Here is a 6,614-nt window from a genome sequence, read left to right on the forward strand (position 1 = left end):
AGAAAACATTTACCGATGAAGATCAAAGAGCACAGCCTTCAGTATGGATTGCAACTCAATGTAAAGAAAACAAAAATCCTCACCACTGGACCAATAAACAACATTCTTATCATTGGAGAAAAGATTGAAGTTGTCAAGGACTTCATTCATCTTGGATCAACTATCAACACTTCTGGAAGCAGCAGTCAAGAAATCAAATGACGTATTACATTAGCCAAAACTGCTGTACAAGGCCTTTTTAAAGTGTTGAAGATCAAAAATGTCAGATTGAGGACTAAATGCGCCTGACCTAAGCCCTGGTATTTTCAACAACTTCATATGCATGTGAAATCTGGATGGTGAATAAGGAAGACTGTAGAAGAATTGATGCTTTTGAGTTATGGTGTTGGAGAAGAATATTGAAAAGTGCCATTGGCTGCCAAAAAAACTAACAGATCTTTGCTGGAAGAATTGCAATTAGAGTGCTCCTTGGAGGCCAGGATGGACAGACTTCATCTCTCCTACTTCGGACATAGTATCAGCAGGGACCAGTAGCTGGAAAAGGCTATCATGTTTAGTAAGGTGGAGGGTCAGAGAAAAAGAGGAAGATCCCCAGTGAGATGGATTGGTAAAGTGATAGCAACAATGGGCTCAAACATGCCAACTATTGTGAGATTTGCCCAGCATTGAGCAGTGTTTTGTTCTGTTGTGCATAGGATTGCTATGAGTCAGTACCAATTCGATGGCACCTAACAACAACAACAACGTTTGTGCTCATGAGGGACTGTCCCGAGATCAAGAGACAGAACAGAGCAAGGTGACAGGAATGGTTTAAAAGCAGAAAAAGTGTGCTCCGGTGTTGTATCCTTTTACTATACTCATTCAATCTTTATGATGGGCAAATAATCAGAGAATCAAGACTACATGAAGAAGAACATGGCATCAGGGTTGAAGGAAGACTTAACAGCCTGTGATACGCAGATGATACAACCTTGCCTGCTGAGTGTGAAGAGGACTTAAAATCCTTACTGGTGAAGACCAAAGAGCACAGCCTTCAGTATGGATTTTGCCTCAATGTAAGGAAAACAAAAATCCCTTACCACTGTACCAATAAATAACATTATGATAAATGGAGAAAATTTTGAAGTTGTCAAAGTCTTCATTTTCCTTGGATATACCATCCACATCATAGAAGCAGCTGTCATGAGATCAAACATTGTAATGCAGTAGGCAAATATGTTGCACAAGACCTCTCTAAAGTGTTCAAGAACAAAGATATCCGTTTGAGGACTAAGGTGCTTCTGATCCATGTCATGGCATTTTCAATAACCTTATATGCATGTGTAGGTTGGACAATGTAAAAGGAAGACCATAGAACAATTAATACATATGAGTTCTTTTGTTGGACAAAAATACTGAAAGAACCATGAAGTGCCAGAAGAACAAATAAATCTGTGTTGGAAGAAGTATAGCCAGATGCTTCCTTAGAAACCAGAATGTTGAGATTTCATCTCTCATCCTTCAGACATATTATCAGAAGGCACCAGTCCCTGGAGAAGAACAATCTGCTTGCTGAAGTGGAGGGTCAGCAAAAATGAGGAATATTCTCAGTGAGATGAATTGGAACAGTGGCACAGGACCAGACAGTGTTTCTTTCTGTTGTGTATGAATCTTTCTGTTGCTGTGAATCAGAACTGACTCAATAGAACCTAAAAACAACAAGGATGCTGCATGAAGTCTGATTGGGTAGAGTTAAGATGTTGTAGAAACTTGTAATGGGAGATGAGGCAAGGGAGGTAGACTGGATTGAATTGTGAAGAGCCTTCAATGGCATGCTAGTTTTCCTGTAGAAAATCATGAGCTATATCCAACCACTACCACTAACCTACCTTTATTCATCCTTCTTTGTTCAGTTTGACTTATAATAAAAGGGAAAATGAGCTACTTGTCTACCCCTTACTGTGAACTTTAAGAAGTGGTTAATGTTGGCTTTCTATGTGCACAAGTATAATCTTATGTAGTCAGAGTACTGTGTCCCAGCCATGTCAGCCCAGGAAGTCTGGTGCTTACTTTCCCCTGAGTATCTGAACAGAGGCTGTGTCATGTTGAGCAGTATTGTGGTTCTGTGGAAGTCTATTGGCAGAGTCTACATGAAAAGTGAACTTTAATTAGATACCAGCTCCTTTCTAATGTTGTGATTCTGGGCCACTGTGTAACTTGTTATTTAAGGAGCTCTGGTAGCACAGAGGTTACGAGTGCGGCTGTTAACCTCAAGGTCAGGGGTTCGAAACTACCAGCTGTTCCATGAGAGAAAGATGAGGCTTTCTGCTCCAGTAAAAAGATTTCCAGACTTGGAAACCATATACAGGGTCATTATGAGTCAGAACCGACTTCATGGCACATAACTAACATATGATCAACTTGTAATTTGACATTCAGATGATACAACCTTATTTGCTGGAAGAGAAAAGGTCTTAACAATGCTTACTGATTAAGATCAAAGACTACAGCCTTCAGTATAGATTTCACCTCAGTGTAAAGAAAATAAAAATCCTCTCAACTGAACCAATAAATAACATCATGATAAATGGAGAAAAGATTGAATCTGTCTGAGAATTCATTTTATTTGGATCCACAATCCGTACTTAAAGGAAGCAGGAGTCAAGAAAGCAAATGATATATTCATTAGGCAAATCCACTGCATAAGACCACTTTAAAGTATTCGAGAGCAAAGCTGTCAGTTTGAAGACTAAGGTATGACTGACCCAAGCCATGGTATTTTCAATCACTTCATACGCAGATCGTAGAAGAATTGATGCATTTGAATTATGTTGTTGGTGAAGAATATAGAAAGTAATATAGACTGCCAGAAGAATAAACATATCTGTCTTGGAACAAGTACTGCTAGAATATTCTTTAGAAGACAGGATAGTGAGAATTGTACTTTGGACTTGTTATCAGGAGGAATCAGTCTTTAGAGAAGGACATCATGCTTAGAAAATTGGAGGGTCAGGGAAGAAGAGGAAGACCTCCACCAAGATGCATTGACAGAGTGGTAGTAAGGATGGCTTCAAGGGTACCAGCAATCCTGAGGATGGTACAAGATGGGGGAGTGCTTCTTTCTGTTGTGCCGAGGGTTGCTATGAGGCAGAATCAACTGACAGCACCTAACAACAATAACAACCTTGTAATGTTGTTGCTTTTAAAATTAGTATCATGAACAAACAAGCAAACACAAATCAGTTGCTATTGAGTCAGTTTGCATTCATGCTGACCCCACGGTGACTCCATTTGCACAGAAAAGAGCTGTGTGCCATAGGGTTTTCAAGGCCGTGGCCTTCCAGCAAAACATCGCCAAGCCTGTCTTCTAAGGCAACACAGGATAGATTCAAACTTCAAGCCTTTTAGTTTATGGCTGAGTGTTTAACTCTTTGTTCCACCCAGGGACTCCTTTATGTGTAGTAAATATGTACTAAGTGCTCATAAATGTTCATTATCGTACTCAGGCAGCATAGCAGTTTCAAGTTTCATCGTCTGTTTACTTCTTTTTCAGCATTGGCACTGCGCTGAAGTCCTAGTATCCTTCATGATTGAAATCCTATTGTAATATTCGTCTCTAACTATTCTGTACATAGACTGAACATAAAATAAAAGAAAGTGAGGCAAGTGGTTAGGAAATCTGGGAATTAAATCAAAAGTGGATAATATATCAAAAGTTTTTCTTCCAAGAACTAGTAAAAAAAACCCAAACAAACAGAAAACCCAGTGTCATGGTGTACCTTTGTGAGGTACATATTCCATGACCTTTGAAAATACCCAACTTTGCAAATTCAACTGTGATAGATAATTTTCTCTAAAATGTAATAAAGTGTAACTGAAAATGTAACTGACCTCCTCACATCATTAATGTTCTCATAAGAAGAAGAAAAGGTAATTTATAAAGCTGTTAAAATACAGTCCAGCTATAGCACTTGCTGAAACTGTTCACAAATCACTTTTGCTTGGTTTTTTACATAGCATATGGTGGAAGTGTCCAAGCCATATATCTGAGTCACTGCTGAGTCCAATAGTCCTCTCTCCTTTCTGTCTCAAATCATCCCATAGTTATAATTTTGATCATATAATTTGCAATTATATGATAAGAATAGAGTAAGCCATCACACACTAATTTGGTAGCTCCTTTGTGCCTTGCACTATGCTAGGGACCAGGACTTAGACAAGACCCATCAACTTGCCATACATGGATGTGCAGACTGGTCTTTGTACATCTCCATGAGGCACCATTCATCCAAACCTCCGTGGGAACTGATACAAGCAGGTTGTACATGATGTTGTGATCCTTAGAGTTTACATTCTAGTGGGGCGAACATATAAAATGGAACACATTAGGGAACAATAGAATATCAAGTTAGTTAGTGTAATAGGGAAAATTAATAAAGTGCTTTTCAGGTTGGGGAGACTCAGTTAAAAAACAAAACCAAATCAAAACCAACTCTTTTCCAAAGAGATGGCTTCCTGGTGCGGCACTGTAGGATAAAGCACTGGACTGCAAAGTTGGCTTGAACTACAAGGTTGGCAGTTCAAATTCACCAGCTGCTCCTCAGAAACCCTATACAGAGTCTCTGTGAGTTGGAACTGACTCAACATCATTTAACCAAAACAACGTCCAAAGAGATTTGGTTTTATTTGAGAATTGAAAATCAGGAAGAGGAAAGCAGTGAATTATTTGTAGAACGAGCACTCCAGGTAGAGTAAACTATAGGAGCAATGGTCCTAGAGGGTAATGAGCTTTGTGTGTTCAAGAAACAGAAAGAGGTCAGTAGAGGACTAGGCCAACGAACAAAGGATAAAATGGGATACAGTCAAAGTCAGTCAGGGACAAGGATCTGTTTAGGCATTTTATTAGTTCGCTTATTGTAAAATGGGTAAGAAGTCATTGTAGGATTTTAAACAGGGAATAAAATAATGAAAGGCTATTATTTAGGATTACAGCTGATGATGTGGGGAACAGAAATATGGAAAAAGAGAAAGGAATTAGAAAGAGAAGTTAGAATTAGTTAGAAGCTGTGTGTGGTCCAGCTAAGGAATGATCATAGTCTGGAATAAGAAGGCACTTCTGTAAACTCAGAAGTCCTGGTGTGGTGCTATACGATAATCGCTGGACTGCTAACCACATGGTCAGCAATTCAAACCTACCAGGTGCTTTTTGGAAACCAGATACAGGGTTGCTATGAGTTGGGACCAACTGGATGTTACTTAACAACAACAACAACAGTGTAAACTCAAGTGAGTATAATTTAAAGCTAAAGTCAGTAGAATTTGAGGGTATGAGAGAAAGAGGAAATCATGAATACATTCTACCAAGGATCAGTCACTAGAATTGCTTCATGTTGATTATTTCTTTTGACCTGTCCCAAAGTGGATATGTCCTGGTGTGGCGCTGTGGACTAATGCGTCAGACTGTAAAGTCATTTGAACTGCAAGGTCAGTGATTCAAGCTCACCAGCTGCTCTTTGGAAACCCTATAAAGGGTCGCTATAGGTCGGAATCGACTCGACGGCACTTAACAACAACAACAACAACAACAAAATGGGTATGAGTAGTTTCTTTTATGGTTGAGAATAACAGGTTTAGATGGGTTAAGTAACTTGCCACAGATTACAGATCTTGTCAGCTGTGACTAGAGCTATAAAATGAGCCCTGTTGTTGTTAAGTGCTGTCGAGTCGATTCTGACCCATAGAGACCCTTACAGGGTTTCTGAGGCTGTAAATCTTGATGGGAGCAGAAAGCCTCATCTTTTTCCCACAGAGCCACTGGTAGTTTCGAACTGTTGACTTTGAGATTATCAGCCCGATTCGTAACCATTATGCAACCAGAGCTCCTTAAAATGAGCCCTAGTCTTTTTAAGTCTGAAACGTAAACTCTTCCCGTTATGAAATTTCTCTGAATTTGCATTTTAGTGCCAAGAGTTAGCACTGCCAATTAGCTTTCTCTTTCACTTCCTAAGCTGTACTGTTCCATGTTGAAGTAATATTACGAAGACAATTACAATATCCCTTTACCCCATAGACAATTGTTATTGTTAAGTGCCGTCGAGTTGGTTCCTACCCATAGTAACCCTGTATAGGCTTTCCAAGGAGCGGCTAGTGAGTTTGAACACTCAACCTTGCAGTTCAAATGGCCTTGCAGTCTGGTGCATTAACCCATGGCGCCACACCAGGACTTCCCATATACACTGGATGAGGTGAATTAATTGTCAGAATGAGTGTTTTCCATAACCCACATTCTAATACAAAAAATATAATATTTGTGACAGTAAAATGGCAAATGGCCATATAGTCTATGCCTTTGGTATAGAAAGTAATGAGTATAAGTCACAGATGCTATTTTCACAAATGTCATGTTTTGCCCCAAAAGTGCCTGTCATGTAAATGATGGTGACTTCAGATCTCATTCAATCATGAGATTTTGTTGAACTTTATTTTCCTGGGTTGGATTTTTAAATGTAGTGCCCACCCATCATAAATTATAAATTAAAATATTGAATTTTAAATTTTATTTTACAAGCTATACTGTCATCCCAACATTTAATGTCCTCTGGAGTTTCTATCAATAATCATTTAACTGCCCTCCT

Source organism: Chrysochloris asiatica, unplaced genomic scaffold, assembly GCF_000296735.1.
Source record: "Chrysochloris asiatica unplaced genomic scaffold, ChrAsi1.0 scaffold00297, whole genome shotgun sequence".
NCBI lineage: Eukaryota > Metazoa > Chordata > Mammalia > Afrosoricida > Chrysochloridae > Chrysochloris > Chrysochloris asiatica.